The sequence below is a fragment of the Podarcis filfolensis genome (assembly GCF_964270895.1).
Source record: "Podarcis filfolensis genome assembly, chromosome: 12".
Taxonomy (NCBI): Eukaryota; Metazoa; Chordata; class Lepidosauria; order Squamata; family Lacertidae; genus Podarcis; species Podarcis filfolensis.
This window is the reverse complement of record NC_139614.1, coordinates 16693687-16717455: the sequence shown is the minus strand read 5'-3', so window position 1 is coordinate 16717455 and position 23769 is coordinate 16693687. Positions and strand designations below refer to the sequence as shown.

Below are 23769 nucleotides of genomic sequence, written 5' to 3'. Positions count from 1 at the left end.
ATGCCCAATGCATTTTACAAGGCAGTGCATTGTACAGGCAAACAGCCTACTATATGGAGACAGATGATCTGGTAACCTCCATGTGCAAGTGTTCCATTTGTAGACACTGGCCTAGATGTTATCCCTTCCCTTAAACTCATCACTTTGTCACAGGTGGGATGGATGATCTCAAGTTATTCATGGCAATCTTAGCTAGCCAAAGTAAGATGTTTTGGTCAATATTTCAGAAGGCAACAGAAGTGAAACAAGAAAGTTAGATATTTTAATTATATTAACTAAATATAAAGGACCAAAGGCTTAAAAAAAAGTAGTGGGAAATAAACTAATTAAACGCAGAATAAATTATTGCTGGATCAGACCAAAGGTCCATCTAGATCTTGCAGCTTAATTTCATGAAGGTGGGGAAATCTGGGGGCTGAGTGACATGAGAAGGGAAGGGAAGGGGGGGAGGAAGCTATCAGTTCAGACCTTTGACAAGATTGATTTACCCTTTCCACAGCAGTGTAATGGACAAAGAGAAGGAGAGAGAAAGGGTGTGTCTGGAAGGAAGGAAGGAAGGAAGGAAGGAAGGAAGGAAGGAAGGAAGGAAGGAAGGAAGGAAGGAAGGATTGCAGAAAGGGAGAGGGGGTGGCAGCCTCACCTATCAAGTAACCTCTTTGAGATTTCTTCCAAGGAAATACAGCCCTAATAGAGAGAGAGAGAGAGTGTGTGTGTGTGTGTGTGTGTGTGTGTGTGTGTGTACACCTTGGTTGTAGAATGGAATCCATTCCAGAAATCCATTCGACTTCCGAAAACATTTGAAAACCAAGGCACGGCTTCCAATTGGCTGCAGCAGCTTCCTGCACTCAGTTGGAAGTCGCGGAAGCCACATTGGACGTTCAGGTTCCAAAGAACATTCACAAACCAAAACACTCACTTCCGGGTTTGCAGTGTTCGGGAGCCAAAGCGTTCGAGTCGCAAGACATTTGTCAACCAAGGTACGACTGTATGTGTATTCTCTATTAGACCAGCATTCTCTTAGGAATGAAGACCAACTATGTGCTAATGAGAGCTTACAGCATGCATGATATGATGGCGGTAGTCTTCCTTACTCTCACGTATCTGGTAAATATTACTTTGAATATGGTGGTTCCATTCCTATCAGTTATAGCCAAAATTTTATATATATACTATGTAGATCATATGTCAATTCATTCAAACAATGGGAGTGGGGAATAAGCCTAATTTTTTCCATTCAACATTAACTGTATTTGAACTCGAAAACATACCTCTAACTGCTGACAAAGAAATGGAAAGTGTATGCTTTCATTATCAATCAGGCAGTAACTTGAAAGCCAAACACCAACAAACAAATTGGCAGCTGGCACCGCAATGTGAAGTGTTAGCCATATGGTGCTCACAAACTAAAATATTTATTTGATTTGTCTTCAAGTGCCTAAGATGGCAGCAAGTGTTTAAAGATGAGGGCATTTTAGGATTCATACTTCTTTGAGTAGGGGCATGCGTCTCTTCCTCAGAAATCCATTTTGCACAACCTAGGGAATGAGCTCTCCTTTCTGATGTGTTATCTTCGCTGAAGACAACATTCTCAGAAGGTTTGGAGTCATTTGCATGTTTTGCTGCAACATGAGCCAAATGGCATGCTCAGTTTAATTTAAATTATCTGGCATAGAACTGTGCTCTCTTTTCTTCTTTTCTGCCAGTGTTTACAGTCCTGCTACCAAAAGAAACAAGGTGCTTCTAAAGGAATTTAATTTGTTGAAGGATTCAATCAATCAATCAATCAATCAATCAATCAACTTTTATCAAAGGCCGGATTTTGACAATCTTTGTCAAAGACCGGACAGCAAAATTAACAACAGCAACATACGCTTCTTCAGCATCAAGAGGCAAACGTAACTAGAAATTCCCTATAAACTCATTTATATTAAAAAATATCACTCCTTCAACTAAAATCTGTGTTCCAAAGTTTAAAATCAGTGCTCATTCATCAGCCATCACTGTCACTGTTGTTGAAGGATAGCAGCATAGGAAACTGCCTTATAATCTGAGTCATACCACTGGTCCACCTACCTTAGTGTTATCTACAGCATCTCTCCAGGGTTGAAGACAGAGGCGACTCCCAGACCTACTAATTTTGAGCAATGAAGTTATTTGGCAGATCCAGTTTGTCTCTCATTTGTACCCCTGATGCACTGTGATGCTGCCACTGAATGGCTGCACAGAATGGGGCGGCAATTCTCCAGTCCAGAGCATTCCGTTAAGAAAACCTGCTGCTCTGCTTTACGGCATCCAAAGTCTAAAACCACTGGCTTCAAACCACTAATTAGCCAATCCAGTTTGAGAAACTGACGATTTCATTTGTTTTACTATAAGCCCTAGTGGAATTATGTTGTTGTTGTTGTTGTTGTTGTTGTTGTTGTTAGGGAGAGGTTGTAAGAGAGCACAGGTTTGTGTGCAGAAAGCCAATGTTTCATTTGGTATTACACACATGTGTAGGAAGAAGGCTGTAGGTTCAATTCCCAGCATCTCTGCTTACAGCTAGGAAAGACCCTGTCTAAATTGATGGAGAGCCTCTGCCTGTCTGTGTATATACAGTGGTACCTCGGTTTTCTAACATAATCCGTTCCAGAAGTCCGTTCGAGTTCCGAAACGTTTGAAAACCGAAAGTGGAAGCCTCAAAACGGAAAACTCAAAACTGAAGCTGCGTTTCCTGTTTGACTTCCGAGGCGCGTTCGAAAACAGAGGCACTTGCTTCCACGTTTTTGGCGTTTGAGTTCTGAAACATTCGACTATGGAGGCGTTCGAAAACCACTGTTATACTAAACTAGATGGACCATTGTTTCTAACTGGAGGTGGGCTGAGGGCTCCAATTTCAGTGCAACTCTGTACTGACACCACCAGAACAATTTGGGGAAACAGCTAGACACATTTAAGGAAACAGCTAGACTATCTCAATCATTCCTTATTGCCCAGTATTGGTCTGATTGTTCCACAAAGACTAACACCAAGTGCTCACCAACTCCTAAATGGCCTGGCTCTCAAGGACAGATTGCTGGCTAGTAGTTTTCCTTTTGTTATTTTCTGCAACATGTCTTTCCTCCTTTGTGTGCCAAAGTGGCCAACTTTCTTAATACTTCTGCACGATGTTCATTAATGACTGGCCCTTCAATAAGGGTAATTAAAAAAACAAACATGTGATGTCCTATCACATATGTAAAACAGAAATGCAGAACCTGTATTCTTCCACTTTCTATCATATATAAAACAACATTCATGCACAACAAAAATGTCATAAGAGAAGTTCAAAGTTGTTTTCTACAATGTTACATGTAAAATTAGGTTAAGAATGTAATGCATAGAGGATCCAACATTTCACATCTAAATCTACTTAATTTTTCACTTGCATGCAAGACTGATGAATATTAAAAGTCTAGTGTTCACAGTGTGGAAAAAGAAAAAGGTCAAAATAGGCTTAGGTCAAAATTGAGACCTGAATATGACTTAGCTTTAGCACAGTTGTAAAACTGCTTTTATGAGAGAGAAAATGCTGCATATTTTATACTGCATATTAATAGTTATGTAGAATTATGCCTGAGGGTTCTCCTGCTATGTGGAAGGGCTTTAATTCATTTCTAAAAGGGTTTCTGAAATTATATGCAAAATTCAATCTTTCTCACAGATTTTCTGCTGCTTCTGCTTCTAGTATGAACCGCAATTGGACACATAAACCCACAGAGGAAGTATGTGAATTAACATCGAAAGAAAGGGGAAGAATGAAGCACAACACACTTGCCATTTGTTAGACCCCACCCATACATCTTAGAACAGCCATCTCCAGCCTGGTTCTCTCCAAATATTCGGAACTTCATTTCCTTCATCCCCATGCTGGCTGGGCCTGATAAGGGTTGGTCCAACAACATCAGGAGGGCATACTGTTTTAGACTATGGCGCTGTGGGTTAAACCACAGAGCCTAGGACTTGCCAATCAGAAGGTTGGCGGTTCGAATCCCCGCGACGGGGTGAGCTCCCATTGTTCGGTCCCTGCTCCTGCCAACCTAGCATTTCGAAAGCACGTCAAAGTGCAAGTAGATAAATAGGTGCCACTCCGGCAAGAAGGTAAACGGCGTTTCCGTGCACTGCTCTGGTTCGCCAGAAGCGGCTTAGTCATGCTGGCCACATGACCCGGAAGCTGTACGCCGGCTCCCTTGGCCAATAAAGCGAGATGAGTGCCGCAACCCCAGAGTCGGCCACGATTGAACCTAATGGTCAGGGGTCCCTTTACCTAGCTTTTGGCTGCTCTTCAAGCTAGAACCTAAACCAGACGCATTGGGCACAAATTGTAAGGAAATGCCATTACGTTTTGCGCTTTACTCTTACAAATAGAATATTAGGTGGCATGTTTGTTGCTGGGCTTTGATTTCTTTCCCACTGCAAGTGGGAGTAATGCGTGAATTAATGCTTTCACACACACACTTTCACACACAAAGGTTGCACTATAGAGAAAACAAACCTATCCAGGAGGAGAGTTCTAGCCTAGGCTTCTACTTTACATTTGCAACTCGGCCCTATGTGTCAGGAGTCATGACACTATGGACGTCTACTCAGAAATAAGTTCTATTAAATTCAATTTCAGCCCTAATTTTCTAGGTACAGGGATTGTTTTGTGTATGGGTTTTTTGTATGGGTTCAGGCATGTAAATCCTCAACAGCAAACTGAAATTGTGGCCCTGTAGATGCTGTTGGAATCCACCTCTACCATCCCTGACTATTGACCATGCTGATATGAGATGATGGAAGTTATACTTCCTAGAGGGTACCAATGTTGGCTGTTGCTGGTGAAAGGTGACAAGATGCAAAGGAGAACAGGAGAGAGGAGGGAGTTTTGGCAAGTGAATCCAAAGTCCTATGAAAAGCTACACTGCCAGAAATTCTCTCTTCTGCACAAGTATTAAAGAAAAAGGAGGCCAACTTCCTTTGTGTCTGGTTTTTTCCTTTTACGCTCTTTCTGCCCCTTCTGTTAACTCTCTTCCCATAAAAAATATGCATTCCTCTTTAGGTTAAGAAACACATGAGCCATGCAGATCCCAATGTGTCAGTTGCAGAATAGTAATATAAAAGGCAACAGTGATATTTCACACATTGGCCAAAGGCCCAAATTAATGAAATACACAAGCCCTACCACCTGACTTCTCCCAAATTTAGCCAAATCCTGCCCCCAGAGCCTTCTGTGAACAGTAGCAAAAGGGAATGCAGGCCCCTTCTGGACCCCTCTGCAATATGAGCACTGCACCAGCATGAGTCAATCATCTTTTTAGCAACCAAGCATGAAACAAATCCAGTGCAGCACAAGAAAATGATTGTGTCTGGGAACAAAATTGCAAATGTTTTCCCACAATTTTGGGGGGGGGGTTTCATTTCATTAATTGCATAAATCATCACACCCTCTCTAGGTGTTTTGGCACTATGCTGGAGGTGCAAACCAAGGAAGGGCAGTGCTAACCACTTCCCCACAGATGTATGCAGAAGACATCTACTGCAGACAGCAAGGCTGCATGGTCAGCATTAATCACTTTCAATTAGACGCAAACCACATCATTTATGATGCTTTAATTCAACCCAGTGTACTAACTGACACGAGCACACCTATTTTCAGGGTTATTTTAAAAGCTTCCAATTAATCTCTCGCAGACTATTGTTCATTTGGAGAGTGGGTTTAATGTGAGCTACCTGCTGCACAGGTATCTGAAGGATAATTGGTTTATATAACACTTGCACTGTCAAGTCTTCTTAAGACTGTGTAAGCCTCCCAGACTGTGAGCCAAAGGAAAGGAGAATTTGCTGCTCTTGCCATTCATTTTAACTGTCAACTCTGGAAACTTGGGGTATCACCAGTGGTTCAATAGAGTGCTGACAGTCTTGTCTCTAAGGGCCTTCAAAACGGTGAGTCTTGGCATCTGATAATGACCGAAACTTTGCTTTTTTATTCCCAAAGGGACTGATCATCTAGGTGAGACAAGAAGAATTGCCAGGTGTGCATGGATTTACAACAACAGAAACTGAGGTCACCTCTAGGTTGTGAGTATTTAGCGAGAGGAAATCAAGCACGTACCCGAAAATTAGATTAAAGTGCTCTGTTAACCTAGTGTGGCAAATCAACTTTTTTCTTTCAATGACTTTTTGTGGTGAAATGCACTGAGAAGTGTGGGATGAACAAATGGCTAACAGGTAAATATATAAACATTGCACAAGCAAATTGGGGTGAATGCTGATTGTCATATAACTTCCATGCAAAATATCCAGAATGAGGGCTCAATAAAGAGTGGACATCATATAACCTCTGCATATGCTTTGTGCAAACAAATCAGGGCGAATGCTCAATGTACAGGCCACCTGAAGCAGCCCTGAGTGGGTTCAGCCAGCTAGCAAAGCTAACCAGGTCAGAAAGCCAGCTATAATGACCAGAAGTAACATGGCAGCTAATCTTCATGCACAGCCAATGGTTCTGCAGCACAGTAGGGCAACCCACAGAAAGACGCATCAAGAAAAAAGGAGCCAGTCAGCCAAGTGCTCTATGGAAGATCACCAAGTGATCCAGGGTTGCCTGGATAATAATAATAATAATAATAATAATAATAATAATAATAATAATAATAATAATAATTCATTTATACCCCGCCCATCTGGCTGGGTTTCCCCAGCCACTCTGGGAGGCTTCCAACAAAATATTAAAATTCAATAGTCTTTCAGATATTAAAAGCTTCCCTAAACAGGGCTGCCTTCAGATGTCTGCTAAAAGTCTGGTAGTTGCTTTTTCCTTTGACATCTGGTGGGAGGGTGTTCCACAGGGCTGGCGCCATTACCGAGAAGGTCCTCTGCCTGGTTCCCTGTAACTTCGCTTCTCACAGTGAGGGAACTGCCAGAAGGCCCTCGGAGCTAGACCTCAGTGTCTGGGTTGGACAAAAGGGGTGGAGACACTCCTTCAGGTATACTGGACCCAAGACTGTTTAGGGCTTTAAAGGTCAGCACCAACATTTTGAAATGTGCTCGGAAATGTAACCACCCCAATACCATCACTGAACGCAAATCACCATGAATGCACAATATGAGTCCCCCATATTTAAAATTCAGAACAGTCCTCAGTTTCAGATGAAATTCCAAAAACAAAAAAACAATTAAATTCATCAGGATCTGAAATTATAGTTGTGCAAGTGTTAAAATTTGTATTCAGGTGATTTTTATTTATGAAATCAGACTTGCTGCATTCGGTGTTATACACGGCAACTCTACCAAAAATAAATGGCTCTGTAAACAGATGCCCTTTTATTGCCTTTTACATTTCATATGATTTGAACCTTTTTAATGCAGCCTACTTTCATATTCTTAAATAATTTCTTCTCAGTCTGAAAAGCAGTGCTTTATTTCATGCAATTAGATATCTTCGTTGTTATGGATAAACACCTACGGCTTGATTCATAAAGGAAAGGCTTACATGCGTGCAGTAAAATGCTGTACACACACCACATTGTTGTGAGGAATAGACCCTTGGGCATTTCCCTCCAGATTCACAATGAAACTTGGTTATGGAAGGGAATTGCATATGTGAGTCAAATGGGCTTGAGGCAGCAGCTCAGCTTTATCCAGGAAACATGAAAAGGCTTCAGGGAAACATCATCCCTTGGTGATCATAAAAGCAGCACTTGCCTGCTTCCATGTGGAATATTCTTAGAACCTTGTTCACAAGCTCAGAAAGAATGGAGAGGCAAAGCTGAGTGGTTCTGGTACCCAAAGGGATTTCAAATACAGGGCTGCCAAACACAGGGGCCCAGATTCTTCAGCTAGATAAAAATGGGCATAAATCCAGGGGTTTACAATCACATCCCTCAGAGGCCAGTTTCAGCGGCCAGATTCAGCCTTTCAGAATAATCCACTCAAGTTACAACCCACAACTTATTGAAATCACTGGAAAATGGCCGAGCACATTAAGGCGCAGCTACGAAATTCCAAAGCATTGGATATTTTTCATATGAATAGTTTAATTTTACATAGGTTCATGAAGCACCGGTTGATCAAATCACACTGTTTAACCAGTCACATTCATTAGTTACAGATGAAACAAACATGGATTTTCAGCCATCTTTAAACCAGGGAGTTGTCTTCTGTTCACACAAGACATTCCTCATTTTCTATTTTAGTGTTTATTATTTTAACTTAGATACTTAAAGTAAGGTGAAGCAGTGCATGTTCTTACTTTTTATGAAACTTATTTAGGTTCTGTAGGAGAAGCTTTTTATTCCACAAAATATTCTCTGTCTTTAAGCCTGCAGCTGTATTTTTTGCTTTCCACCCAGTTGGAGATAAGGGGAGGAAGGGGCTGCCCGCTAATTAGTTTTTAACACAGTTTCAGTATGCACTGTAAAAAAAAGGCCCACATTAGAAAAAGTCTTATAATCACCTTGCTTTAGATCTTTTTTTATTATGATGATGATCACCTTGTTTTAGCTTTGTTATGATTATTTATATTTTATATTGATTTTGAACGGTGAAGATTTCTAAACGCATCAGAAACATGAACTCTTCTCAACAAACTTATAATGAGTCATCAGCCCTATATCAAAGGTGATGTGAACTGAAGGTAACAGGACCTCACCAGGAACCAGTGAGGTGAAGTGGGGGCTCAAGCTCAGCCATGCAGCACACTAGGTAAACATGGGGCAGAATTAAGAACTGCTAGATGCGTGTGAAACATCTGCATGTGATGAACTGTAGGTTCTCAGTGAAGTAACTTCAGGTGCTGAATTGACCTTGCCTACCCAGGCTGGCCATTTTGTTCTGCTGGATAGGAAAAAGTATCAGAGAGCTTCCTGCACCAGTTGAGACTTGTTCGAGCAATGAGGGCTTTTTGAGCTTTGTATGCTCCTGTATTCTTTATTACACTTCAGTTTCTGATTTCTGGCTTGTTCTTAGATCCTTCCCCCTGGTTCATCTTCCAGTTCTGACCTACAGTACAATCCTCATTGTGTCTATTCAGAAGTAAGTCCTACTGAATCAAATAGGGTTTGCTTTCAGGTAAGCTGTGGTACTGTGCAGTCCCATGGACTGCAAGAAGTGCAAGAAGATCAAACCTCTCCATTCTTAAGGAAATCAGCCCTGAGTGCTCACTGGAAGGACAGATCGTGAAGCTGAGACTCCAATACTTTGGCCACCTCATGAGAAGAGAAGACTCCCTGGAAAAGACCCTGATGTTCGGAAAGATTGAGAGCACAAGGAGAAGGGGACGACAGAGGACGAGATGGTTGGACAGTGTTCTTGAAGCTACCAGCATGAGTTTGACCAAGCTGCGGGAGGCAGTGGAAGACAGGAGTGCCTGGCGTGCTCTGGTCCATGGGGTCACAAAGAGTCGGACACTAAACGACTAAACAACAACAAGCTGTGTTAGGAATGCAGCCTTATTCTTTGGTGCTGATTACTGGTTTAATTCAGACTGCTGTCTATGACCCAGGCCAATACCCACTACTATTTCTCAATATATGCCACCTTGAACTCATTGAACAAACATAAATAGTTGTTTGCCTAAGCCTTCGGCTACCTAGTGAGTTTGCAGCTGAAACATTATTTAAGCCAAGACTCACAGATCACACTTAAGAGCCTCCACACTACAATAACACAAGTACTATAACTGCTTGGGATCCTACTGAAAAAATCCTACCAAAGGGATACCTTTGTTTTGTACCTTGTTTTGTGTGAGAAAAATGAAACCAATCCAAAGATGTGGTTCTGCTTGCACAACCTCTTTCACAAGTGGAAGCATGACCACTGTGATATAATTTATGTGTAATAGCACAATGTGGACTTTTTGAACAAGTTCCTGCACAAGTGTTTATGGTGGTGGTAGCCAATCTAGTGCCCTCCAGATACTTGGGACTACAATTCCCATTGGCCCAGCCAGAATGGCCAACGGTGGGGGATGATGCAAAGGAAGAGAGGGGCAAGCATGTGAGCCCAAGGCTTCTTTAGCCTTGTTCTAGGTCATGCTAGTAATGCTAAACCATGGTTTAGTGTTGTATACAAATCAGCCTAATATAATGGGAAGTGCACACAATATTGCTTTTACTTTTTTTATTGGCCGTGCATCTTACATTGGCACTTTTAAAATATTCCGAACATCATTTTTTATCTCCATGTTTATGCTATTAGGCCATTCTTCTCCATTATGTCTGATTATGAAAGGTGTATTCCATATTTCAGAATTCATTATTATCTCCCTGCTATCTATCCATCTGCTTATTTTAGCAACCTCTTCCTCACTGTTGGGTTTGGTATAGACTTCCCATCCCTTTGCCTACTGCTTTAAACTCTCCCCCATAGTTCTGTCTATCCTCTCAGTAAGTACATTTGTGACCCTTCTGTTCACATGGAAACTTTCCCACCTGTACAGCCACCATCTGTTCGAAAATGCCCCAGCAATCTGAAGGGGATGGAGAAAATTCTCCTCTACTGAACAAGAAAAGCTGATTGAAATCTTCCTGGGCTCCAACTATTCTCAGAAAATAAAATATTTTGATTACTGCAAGCATTTCCTACAAATATTTATCAGAACATCTACCAACTTAGATTCCTTAATTGTTATATTTTCACAAGCTGGGTATTTTTGACTTATGCTACATTATCTGCAGCTTGTTTTGCCTACTTTTTTTCAGTTGCATGGATTCTTGTACTATGCCTGCATGAATGATAAGGAGTAGCTATGGTTTAGCCTACAAAGAAAAGACAACAAGGCAGATTTCACAACGCCACTGATTATCTTATGCCTGGAGTATGCAAATCAGCTGTTTACTCCATTATCATTTCAAGGGTTTTATTAGTCACTGTCAAGTCATATGCTTTCTGAATGCTACTGCAACCCTAACAGTCTACTTCAGGAGTAGGTGCTCCTCTAGGTGCTGTTGGACTCTAATTCCTATCAGCCCCAGCCAGCATGGCCAGTGGTCAGGGATGATTGGTACAGTACTGGAGTCTAGCAACACCTCGAGGATGTATGTTAGCTACTGGTCTACTTGCTCAGAGGAAAGCGGTGAATAACACTGCAATTCCTTTTCCTTTACATCTATCTATATCAGGGGTCAGCAACCTTTTTCAGCCGTGGGCCAGTCCACCGTCCCTCAGACCATGTGGACAGACTATATTTTGAAAAAAATATGAACGAATTCCTATGCCCCACAAATAACCCAGAGATGCATTTTAAATAAAAGCACACAATCTACTCATGTAGAAACACCAGGCAGGCCCCACAAATAACCCAGAGGTGCATTTTAAATAAAAGGACACATTCTACTCATGTAAAAACAGGCTGATTCCCGGACTGTCCGCGGGCCAGATTGAGAAGGCGATTAGGCTGCATCCGGCCCCTGGGCCTTAGGTTGCCTACCCCTGATCTATATCCACATAGAGGTAAGCAGAACTGAGTTCAATGTGGCTTACACCCAGGTAAATAAGGACAGGATTTCCTATTTTTAAAAAACCTCCAAAAATGTATAACAAATCTGGCATGCACTGACCTTGATGGGTTCTAAAAAGTTTCTGTTCACTCAACCCTTCCCAAACCAGGAATATCAGTAAGACGCATGACAGAATCACCACAGCTATTATTTTCATATAACTTTTGTAATACCGTATATTTTAAATATCTTAAATTTATATTGAATACATGTGGTCTTCAATTTGTACAAAGCTTAGGGTAAGTGTGATATAAAGCGGCAGAGAAATGTTTTTATTCAAATTGAAATAAAAAATAAAATTGTGCAGAAAAGTACTTGAAATTCACACACTTTGATGACTTCTGAAACTGATAAGCAAGAAGGAACTGCCCTACTGACAAAGCAGAGCAATGCCACCTTCTGCAGTTGCATAAAGGTAAAGGGTAAAGGGACCCCTGACCATTAGGTCCAGTCGTGGCTGACTCTGGGGTTGCGGCGCTCATCTCGCTTTATTGGCCAAGGGAGCCGGCGTACAGCTTCCAGGTCATGTGGCCAGCATGACTAAGCCGCTTCTGGCGAACCAGAGCAGCACACGGAAACGCCGTTTACCTTCCCGCCGGAGCGGTACCTATTTATCTACTTGCACTTTGACGTGCTTTTGAACTGCTAGGTTGGCAGGAGTTGGGACCGAGCAACGGGAGCTCACCCCGTCGCGGGGATTCGAACCGCCGACCTTCTGATCGGCAAGTCCTAGGCTCTGTGGTTTAACCCACAGCGCCACCCACGTCTCTGCAGTTGCATGGACCTATACAAATGGGATAAAAGTCATTTCTGCACTATGAAATAAAGGTGTATTAAAGATATGAAGATAGTAAAGTACCATATATAACTGTCTATTGTTTAGTAGTTTCTGAATGCAGTGAAATAAATTATAATATAATTCAGTTTCTCTAACAATAAAAGAAGGGTCTCAAGTGCTTCAAGTGACATGAAGAGCTAGCAGCAAAGAAAATTGAAACATCACATGTATAGAACTTACTTTCAGATGTGAATGGAGAAGGATGATGTATCTGTTTCCCCCCCCCTTCTTCTTCTTCTTCTTCATAACCTAAGGTAGGGGGAATGGGAGTTGTTATTTTATACCACGAAGAAAAAGCTCAGCAATTCAAAACAAACAAGAATTGCTACACATATATCTATTAATTCTCCTTAAATACGTAATGTCGAAGAAAAAGGCTGTGAGGTTGTTGTTGTTTTTTCATTTTACTTTATAATATTTGAAACTGTGCATTGGAGATTGTAGAACATCAAACATCTGAAATGTGAGATCGGCAAAGGGATCTATGTGATTTTTGTAAGTGGTCCTTGCTATTGTGATGTGCGAGGTAAGAGAGCTGCAGCTTTGTTTATCTGGCCCCCGCACAATATTGTCAGGATGCATTTCCATTTTCCAAGTGACTGCTGCCACTGTGCCACAATCTGTGCTTATTTCTCAAGCAGCTAAACCCTTTGACACTGTGGTTTTTAATTAAAATTACATTAAAGTTAATCAGCCAGAAAGAGGTTTCTGTAGAAGGCAGGTTTGATTGCAACCTGCAAAGGGCATCGAGGCTGCCAACTCGCTAAAGATGTGGCGGCAGATGCCAAGCTGTTTGTGCAAGCCCAACCCTAGTTACTGAGATGCTGGAAGAGGTCACTTCTGTTTTCACCTTTATGAACAACTGTCACACAACGGGTTCTGCCTAAGAAATGTTGACCATGCCATGTGAACCGAAACAGAGGCCAAGAGACTAGTAGTCATCTTTCTTTGTTAAATGGGTTGTTTTTCCTTTGTTAATGGGCTGACTAGAAGAATAAAAACATTAAAACTAATGCTTAAGCAGAGGTGAAGAACCTGAAGCCTTCCAGATGCTATTGTACTATAGTTCCCATCATCCCTGACCATTGGCCATGATTTGGAGTGGAAGGAACGGGAGTCCATCTGGAGAGCCATGGCTTCCCTATCTCTGATCTGTGAAAAATATCTAGTGTGATTGAAGGGTTAGAGTGCTAGACTAGGTTCATGGAAATGTAGGTTCAAATCCTCACTCAGCCATAAAATACACTGGGGTCCCATCTATGCGCTATATATTTAAAGCACTACCATACTACTTTAAACAGGATGACTTCCCCTAAAGAAGTGTAGTGTTACGAATGCTGTGAGTTCTTATCCCCCCCACAAAACTTCAGTTCCCAGTGTAGCTTAACAATCAGTCCCTCTTCCCAAATAACTCTGGAAATTCTGTGACGGGAATAGGGGTCTCTTAACAACTCAGAGCATCCTTAGCAAACTACAGTTCACAGGATTATTTTGAGGAAAGCCATGACTGAGTAAAGTGCTTATGATACTACTTTAAATGTATAGTGCAGATTGGGCCTAAGAGACCTTGAACTGGCTACTTTTTCTCCATCTAACCTCCCTCACTGGATAGATGTGAGTATAAAAGGGGAGATCATGTATGCTACTTCCTTGCAGAAGAGCAAGAGAGAAGATAAATGTGTAAATAAAGTACATTGTATAGTAGCAAGAGACTTGATATTATGCATCTGTTTATGCCACATTTTCTGTGTTCGTGTGTGTGCGCGTATGAGCACCATAAAGTATTCATGAAATTTCCAGTAGAGTAAAATTAAATCATGCAAAGGTAATATCACTCCACAATAGCAGAGGCATTTTATTTGTAATTAAAGAGGTATGTGGCATGGGTTTGGCTGCCTCTTGAGTTATCATCATCAACTTTAGCGTGAGGACTCCTAATGTGCAGGTGGTGGACTCTGTCATCATTTGGATACCAGCCACTATTTTGAATCAAGATGGTGGACTGAAACATCATTTTGGCATGACCCATTTTGGTGTGATGGGTCCAAACTCACAAACAACAGCATTCGCTTAAAAAACACAGCATTTTTGGGTCTCTAAAAATTCCCAAGCAGCTCTGGGTACTCCCCACTAGCACCAGATAAAAAATGTCTTCAGTAATAAATCCTTATCAGATTATGGGCTTATTATTGATTTATTTTACTGTCTAGACTAGTCTAACTGGATTCCAAACAAGGTGTAATCACTGGTCCCTTTTTTTGAATACCAGTTCATGGAACTGGGCTCTCAGTGGTTTACTGACAATTCAGGAATGTTGGGAAATGCATGGTAAAAAAAGTTTAAATATTAACTTGGTGACTTCTGGTATTTTCTACCATGTTTTCGCACCAAATGTTGCTTTAAATTCACTGAAAGATCAGTGTTCTAAGCAGCTGTCCTGCTGCCCTTGAAAAATATTGTGGTTAGCCTTTCCAATGCCCCCTGAATTTGTGCATGAAACAAAGAAGCACTTGGATTGGCTTATCTATTGTACTTCCTACATCACTATTGATTAGGTAACATGGAAGTCTATGGTACCAGATGTGACTGTCAAAACACTTGGCCACTGTACTCAATGGGTTAACTGATGACATGCAATGTACTTAATCTGGCGAAAGCATTTCAAGGTTGGATAATACTTCCCCTCAGATTACCACTTGGTCAATTAGCAACCTTTAGGATAGAGCCGTGTCCGTGTATCCTTTTCTTATCCTGTCAGCTTTCCTTAGCCATTCACCAGTAAAATGGGCCTGCAACTAAAACCGTTTTCTCCCCCCTTCCCCCAGCTAGGGTAGCTGAAAGACCAGTTCCTTATCCCTCACAGAAACTTTCCTGTCGGCAATGAAACAGCAGTTATGTCACACCAGCTCAAAAGGCAAATGCGAAGGGACTGCTCAAGTATAAGATGCTGTCTGGTGAAAAAAAAAGAGATGGGGGTAGCTCATTTGACAGAGCTGTTCACACTTTTCCTGCACAGCTGGGAGACATTAGCTTGATTTCCCAAGATTGGTGTGTATTCTAGCACGGTGAACTAAAAGCAAAAATAAAATTAGAAAAAACAGCACTTATATATACAGAGAGAGAGAGAGAGAGAGAGAGAGAGAGAGAGAGAGAGGAGAGGCGGACAGAGAAAGAGAACTGAGTATTTTGTGAGATATATTTACCTTATGAAGTTTTAAAAATCCTGTTTACAGTACAGTGGTACCTTGGGTTACAGATGCTTCAGGTTACAGACTCCGCTAACCCAGAAATAGTACCTCATGTTATGAACTTTGTTTTAGGATGAGAACAGGAACTGTGTGGCGGCGGCATGGCGGCAGGAGGCCCCATTAGCTAAAGTGGTACCTCAGGTTAAGAACAGTTTCAGGTTAAGAACGGACCTCCGGAATGAATTAAGTTCTTAACCCGAGGTACCACTGTATATTCCAGCAACCAACCACTTCTGCCTTTAGATTAAGGATTGCATTCAACTAACTTTGGCTCAAAGCAAAGCCAGAAGAACCAATGGAAATAATGGCCAGGACTAACATAGGTCCATTGTCTCCAATAAAGTTGGAATTTCATATCACAGTGAGCAGTGGATAAGCAAGTAACAGCGTCCTACTACTGTTGAGGTGTGGCAGCATGACTCTGGATTGCAAGGACCAAGCTGGTTTTGATCAATGCATATGGCTAATTTCCTGTATACAGTATATATTTTTAGCAATGTTGTTAAGCTATTGAATTTTCAAAATTAGGCACACTCAGCGTCACTATTCCTGAACTGCGTATCATTTGAGAGCACTGATGAGGGAAATCACATGATTCAATATTTTGCCATATAAAAATATTCCTTACACGTAGAAAATGAAATGTCAAGGGAGAGTGATTCAATTTTGACCTTCTCCCTGACCATGTTTTTATAAAACACATTCAAAAAGTATTAAAGCTCTTTCAAGTTTTATTTGACGGATGCCCTCCTCCAAATCTGAAATACCGTATTTTTTGCTCTATAAGACTCACCTTTTCCCTCCTAAAAAGTAAGGGGAAATGTGTGTGCGTCTTATGGAGTGAATGCAGGCTGCGCAGCTATCCCAGAAGCCAGAACAGCAAGAGGGATTGCTGCTTTCACTGCGCAGCGATCCCTCTTGCTGTTCTGGCTTCTGAGATTCAGAATATTTTTTTTCTTGTTTTCCTCCTCCAAAAACTTGTGGTCTGCTGCGTCTTATAGAGCGAAAAATACGAGTAACACATTTATGATGTGATGAAATTTTTGTACATATCAGGCCTAATCATCTTCTGCAAGGCAGAACAATCTGTCCATCAGTATGTAGCCCTATGAAAGAGGACAAGGAGACCTAGAGTGGAGTTTAAATGATGTTCACCAGTCTGTCCCTGCCTTTTCTCCAGCAGTGAATTTTTGACACAAGGAATCAGAGGATGGTAATATGAGCCATTAAAAACAATGGGAATATGGTCACACCCAAGTGGCACAGTTTCATAAAACCTTCTCCTATTATTTATATAATAAAAGATGAGTGAAAATAAGATTAACTGTAGTTTCCTTCTTTATGACATGATATATTTTCTAGCCTTACGAGCAAACACCTAAACACATTTTTGTTTAATCCAAACCTATGCAGGTAAAGAAATGAACAAATGAGGTCATCATGCATCAGCAGTTTCTGACATATTTTCAGTTCTTTCCTTGAAAATTCAACTGCTCATTAATTTCGCCATTCTGCAGTATTATATGATGATGACTCAATGTGTGATTATAGGTGCAAAATGCTCTACAAGGGCGTGGGGAGTCTTGTTGACTTGATATATTTAACCACGATACTCATTTTAAGTCTAAATAGTCAAATAGTCTCCTAATTCAGGCTGTGTTCTGAGGGACTGCTATTTCTCTCTCTGCTTTTGAGTTTCCTTTTCTTTATGGTCATCTTTCAAATATAGATATATAAGAGAAGTGAAGATTATCACCAGAATATATTAAAAGCATGGTAGATATGGCAATCAGTCTATCTGCTAGCCATGGTGACTCTGCTCTGCCTTCACGGTCACAGGCGGCAATGATCCTGAATACCAGTTGCTGGAAACCACAGGAAGGGAGAGTGTTCTTGTCTTTGGGTCCTCCTTGAGGGTTTCCTACAAGAATCTAGTTAGTCACTGTGACAACAGGATGCTGGTCTAGATGGGACACTAGCTGATCCAGCAAGTAATTACCAATCAGTGAGCTTGACCTCAAGACCAGGAAAGACCCTAGAGCACTTAGAAAATGCTGTTATTTCTAAGACCCAGCATGGGCTTGTCAAAATAAGTCATGCTAGGGGAATCTCATTTGTTTTGTTTTCTTGATAGAGCCTGGTGGATCAAGGGAATGGTGCAGACATAGTTTATCTTGATTTCAGGAAGGCTTGTGACAAAGTTCCCCATTACATTCTTGCAGAGAAGCTGGTAAAATGTGGGCTGGATGAGGTAACTGTTAGGGGCATTTGTAGCTGGTTGACTGACCAAACTCAAAGAGTGCTCACTAATGGTTCCTTGTCATCCTGGGAAAATGTGATAAGTGGGGTGCTGAAGGGTTCTGTCCTGGGCTGGTTGTTTTTCAATGACTTGGATGAAGGTATTGAGGGGATGCTCATCAAATTTGCTGATGACACCATGTTGCAGAAGACAGAATCAGGATTCAAGATGACCTTAACAGACTGGAGAACTGGGCATGGGTGTAGCCAAGTGGGGGGTGGGGAGACAGCTGCCCCCATCAAATAAAACAATAGAAATACTTAACTAATTGATCTATCACATCGGTTCTGCCCCCAACAAAAGTCCTGCCCCCCTAACAAAGTCCTGCCCCCCCAACAAAAATCCTGGCTACACCCATGGAACTGGGCCCCAACTAACAAAATGAATTTCAAATAGGGACAAATGTAATGTGTAGTGATAAAGCGGGATATCAAATCCAAACTCTTCTAAGGTTCTACATTTAGGCAGGTCCCACCTGTGAAATAATGCCCCCCCCCAAACCACACTTTTGATTATGAGCAGAATGGATGGTATCACCATCACAGGGCAAATGAAGCCCAGTCCCATATATTTCTGGTCTAAGGACACGGCTTCTGGGTTAGGCAGCCTATCTTTCATGAAGGGTTAAGCCTATAAGCATTCCTTTTACAAATGATGTCTGAGGGGAGGTATCAGGAGGCCAAACATGCAAAAAAACTGTTATAACAATAATAAAAAGTATACAGAACCTGGCCATTAGTCTTATGGGTGTATTTCAAAAAACATATATATGTGAACAAAGACATATATAATACATCAACGATACATTCCTGCTTTTTCAGGGGTCAGCAAACTTTTTCAGCAGGGGGCTGGTCCACTGTCCCTCAGACCTTGTGGGGGCGAGACTATATTTTTTTCGGGGGGGGGGGATGAATGAATGCCCCACAAATAACCCAGAGATGCATTTTAAATAAAAGGACACATTTTACTCATGTAAAAACACGCTGATTCCTGGACTGTCCGCGGGCTGGATTTAGAAGGCGATTGGGCCGGATCCGGCCCCCGGACCTTAGTTTGCCTACCCTACTTCATGCTGTTTGTTGGAAACTAGCATTAGTTATATTAAGAGTAAGTACAGAACAGAGCCCTTTTGCCACATTAATGACAATGGTGATCATAGCACAGGAAATAGACTTAAATGAAAGGACAATGAAAGTCTCTCTCTCTCTGAATCAATACAGACAGTAATCCAGGTCTATATCTTTCATATTAGCTGAGAGCTCTGCGTGTGATGACCCAGACCTGAACCCTGTTCTCTGCAATCCATACGTATCATTTACTCCACACACAAATTGCTTCATGGACTTGCACATAGAGGCGTGACTCATCTCATAATGCTCAATCACAGCAGGAGAAGAGATAGGAGAAGAGAACAGAGGGATTGGGGGACGGTAAGAGAGAGAGAGAGAGAGAGAGAGAGAGAGAGAGAGAGAGAGAGAGAGAGAGATACCCTTTTGGCATAGCCACTTTGATGGCCGAGTAGAGACATCTTCACTTCTCCGTCACAGAACAGTAGACACATTGCAACTGACTATGCTTCAGGGTTGCAATTAAAATGGTTTGGTAGGACTGTTATCCTTGCATTGATCCAAGGGAACAAAAGCTACAAAAAGGTAGTAGGGGTTTGGCTTTTTAGGCCCTACAGGTAAAGTGCACCAGCTATCTCTTCCAGGACTAACTTGTTAAGGCTCCAGTGTAATGACCTCTTGATGTTCCCATTGATCCTAGCCAGCATGGCCAACAGACTGGGATGATGGGGATTGGAACCAACAACATCTGGAAAACACCACACTGGCTACCCCTCTGTTAATGTATACAATATTTCTACTTCAGAAAGGCAGTCAAAGGTTGGTCATGTGTCTTGCCTTTGGGACAGTCCTCTGTTTGAAGGATTATCAGCAAACTATCTGAAAGAGCCCTCTATTTTAAGTGCTGCACAGTAGAAGTCTTTCAAAATAATAATAATAATAATAATAATAATTAAGAATTGTAAGAAGGGTGAGCAGGTGCCTGGAATAAACAGTTAGCAGGCAACATGCTCCAAGTATTGTACTGTGTTATATGCAGTTTTTCAGCTTAATTGCTTCTTATGTCAACTGTATTTATGGTATTATTTTGTAAACTGCTTTGAGACTTGTATAAAGCAGTGTGTGTGTGTGTGTGTGTGTGTGTGTGTGTGTGTGTTAAGCTAGCTAGCTAGCTAGACATAAAAGTCTTCCTCCCTATCATGAGATGCTGTGAATTTCTATTTTAAAATTACATCTAAATTTGCATCTATTCACATAGATTGGTTTACGCAATTTAAATATGAAATTTTGTCCTCTTTTCATTTGGTGATGCATAATTTGCGGCCTTAGACAGAAGTCTTCAACATGAAAACCTATAGCTGTTTCCGAAATCATCTTTACGTTTTTTACTGTGACTTTCTTGAAAGTGCAAGTGTCAGGATGCAAAAGAAATTCAAATGGTCAATTTTGATTATAGCTAGATGTGACAAAATAATTTTAAAAGAAGAAAAAAAGCTATGTTTTCCTTTGCTGAGGAACTCTAGTCTTATAACCACACACTCCATTACAAAATAGAAAGGCAATCAATATACAGAAAACTAGTTTCAAGCCCTTATTTACACACTACCTTAATACACACCCACCCTGCACCTTAGTCAACTAATTAAGTAAATTATCAGGACTGAGTACAGTAGCCTTATTGTTTCATATTGCAATCACTAAATATGCAATTTTTGCGTGTTAAGGTATCAAAATAAGGTTATAGATCAGTTTTATGTTTCTTTAAAAAGGGAAAAGCTAGAAAGGAGGGAAATAATTGATTTTATCTGTCCTCATACTTAACGTCCCCAAGGAATGGATTTGGTGATATCAATATAAATTCGCAGCACTTGGCTTCCCCTGTATTGACTCTTAATTTCATGTCTGAACATGGCTTTCCCCAAGTGATTGCTTGATTAAAGTGCTGTGGCTTATAATTATAATTTATAACTCATTTAACAGACAATATTAGTTAATCCCTAAGAATGTGATGGGAATCTATGAAGACCGTGTCCACAATGCACCATCCATCCAGCACTGCTGCATTTCTCAGGCAGCCTTGCTGAAATGAATCAGATGTTTATGATGTTTAGTGGATTATTCCCATGCTATACCATCACCACAGAGATATAGGAAGCTTCTTTATCTCGAGTCAGACCATTGATTCATCTAGCTCAGTAATGTCTATACTAGCAGGCAAGCAGCCCTTCAAGGTTTCGGATGGAAGTCTTTCCCAGCCCTGCCTGGAGATGTCACAAACTGAACCTGGGACTTTTTGCATTTTCTACCCTTGTGGACAGCCCCAGGCACTCTTAGGTCTTAACTAGACAGATAGGTTTCGGAGAGTTAAGCCCACATTAAAAGTGTTTCAATACTTATCTATCATCATCACCATTATTGAATTTTATGAACACCACATACAAATCAGATACAGTGGTACCTTGGTTTATGAACTTAATTCGTTCCGGAAGTCCATTCTTAAACCAAAACCATTATTAAACTGAGGCGCACTTTCCCTAATGAGGCCTCCAACCACCGGTGCCCTTTCACTGTTCGGATTCGAGGTAAAGTTCTCAAACTCGCACACTATTTCCGGTTTTGCAGAGTGTGTAAACCGAATCATTCTTAAACCGGACTGTTCTTAAACGAGGTACCATTGTACTCCCAATGGTCTACAGTAGCGGATCATTAACCTTTTTAAGACTGGTGTTTTCCAATTTTAATTTGTAGGGAAGATACACATTAGCTAACGGATGTTTGGGGAACACTGGCTTAAAGACACTAGTACGTAACAAAGATTGTCATTAACTTTAAGCCGGGTTATTGTTCTTTTTATTTATGTCCATTAATTTATTTCAAAAGTTCTGAAACATCACATTGTTTTAATTAGCTAATGAGAGACGACAAAATTTGTATTTCTGACAAGGAAGACACCTTAGGGGCACTGGAAATAAACCACATTTGTTTTCTGAGAGTCTCGTGAAATTGATGTCACACTGTCATTTTAAGCTATCTCAGCCTCCTACTGCAAAGCAAGCAAACAGATTTGATTTTGGTCCATTTTAAAGTGCATTGTTTTATGACAAGTTTTGACGCTGAAGTGGTAAAATAATGTGTAATTTATACGAGACACTGTTTTTTTAATTAATGTTTTATTTTAAAAGGTAAAGGTAAAGGACCTCGACAGTTAAGTCCAGTTGTGAATGACTCTGGGGTTGTGGTCTCATTTCGCTTTTCTGGCTGAGGGAACCGACGTTTGTCCGCAGACAGTTTTTCCGGGTCATATGGCCAGCATGACAAAGCCGCTTCTGGCAAAACCAGAGCAGTGCATGGAAACGCCATTTACTTCCTGCCAGAGTGGTACCTATTTATCTACTTGCATTTTGATGTGCTTTCAAACTGCTAGGTTGGCAGGAGCTGGGACTGAGCAATGGGAGCTCACCCCGTCGCAGGGATTCGAACCGCCTACCTTCTGATCGGCAAGCCCTAGGCTCAGTGCTTTAGACCACAGTGCCACCTGCGTCCCCACGGATTATTAAAGTTATTAGCAAATGCTCCCACATGATGGCATTGCATATGGAATTGTAATGATAAATAATGGTTAGATCTGAGTAGGTGGGCAAGTATCAAAGGCAAACTTCCCTTCTTCCTTTGGTTTTGCCCCCGTTTTTCTTTCTCTCAGTTTACTCCTCCCCTTAGTTTTCTTTGTCCGGGACTTGCCATCTTTCATTCCATTGGCTTTCTATCTGTTGCTTCCTCTTCCCCCTCCCTTCAGGCCTCTGCCACCTCGACTCCCCTTGGATGTGTTTTTTTTTTGTTTGTTTTAAGAGCTGCATTATCAAAGTGGTGCCTGATGACTCCCTAAGAACAGAAAGCCACAAATTAATGCTACTATGCTCACCCCACTTCTCTGAGAAGTCTGAGGGTGCAGAACTTAGCCAGGATTGCTTTTCTCTTGACGGAATCACTGGAGGCTTAGTGGTGTTTTGTAATATTTGCCTTCATTCGCAAATACTTTGGTTGAACATTAGGTGGAAAACACTTCAAAGCCCACTGCCCCTAAACCAGGTCTGTAGGGAGATAGCCGGCACCCCAAATTGCTGATATCTCATAGAGTCCAAAAGTCAGCTCTCTGTGACTTTATCGCTCTCTCTCAAATTGCTGTTTGTCTTCACACATGGCAACTAGATCACAGCAGGTGTGAGGTATCTCTCTTTCAGGCATTTCCCTAGGCACTTAAGCCCTGTGTGCACATTATAGCTCCTGTGTTGATGGACATGGGACCGGGAGTGGGACTTTACCCAGCAGTTTGGCCCTCTAACACCCACCCTGTCTGTAAGGAGGTGCCTTTGCTCATATAGTTATGCACACAAAGGTTTCCATGGGAACTGGAGCCCAGTTCCGGATCCCATGAAAGCATTTATGCAAAGGCCCCTTCCCTACAGACATTTTTACGCTATACATGCAGACATCAGGGGAGCTGGGCTTATTATTATTATTATTATTATTATTATTATTATTATTATTAATTGGATTTATATATGGCCCTATACCCAGGGGTCTCAGGGTGGTTCACAGAATAAAATCAAAATATAAAACCACAAAATACCTAATAAGAATAAAAACAACCCAATAGCCCCCTCCCACAAAAAACAACAACCACATTTTAAAAGGGCATAGGATGTAAATTGGATCAACCAAAGGCCTGGTTAAAAAGGAACGATTTTGCCTGGTGCCTAAAGGTGTGTAATGAAGGTGCCAGGCGAACTTCCCCAGGGAGAGCATTCCACAGATGGGGAGA

The 23769-nt window shown here is 41.3% G+C and overlaps 1 protein-coding gene across 2 annotated transcripts in view; it reads right to left on the bottom strand.

The window, feature by feature from the left end:
• Positions 1-23769, bottom strand: part of EOMES (eomesodermin) — a 307841-nt gene that overhangs the window by 124019 nt on the left and 160053 nt on the right. The window contains exon 1 of one of the 2 annotated variants that reach the window (XM_083578006.1): positions 11559-11576. The exons of the other annotated variant lie outside the window; for it this stretch is intronic. The gene's annotated coding sequence lies outside the window, so the exon portion shown is untranslated. Of the gene's footprint in view, positions 1-11558; positions 11577-23769 lie in introns of those variants that run through there. 2 annotated transcript variants of the gene reach the window in all.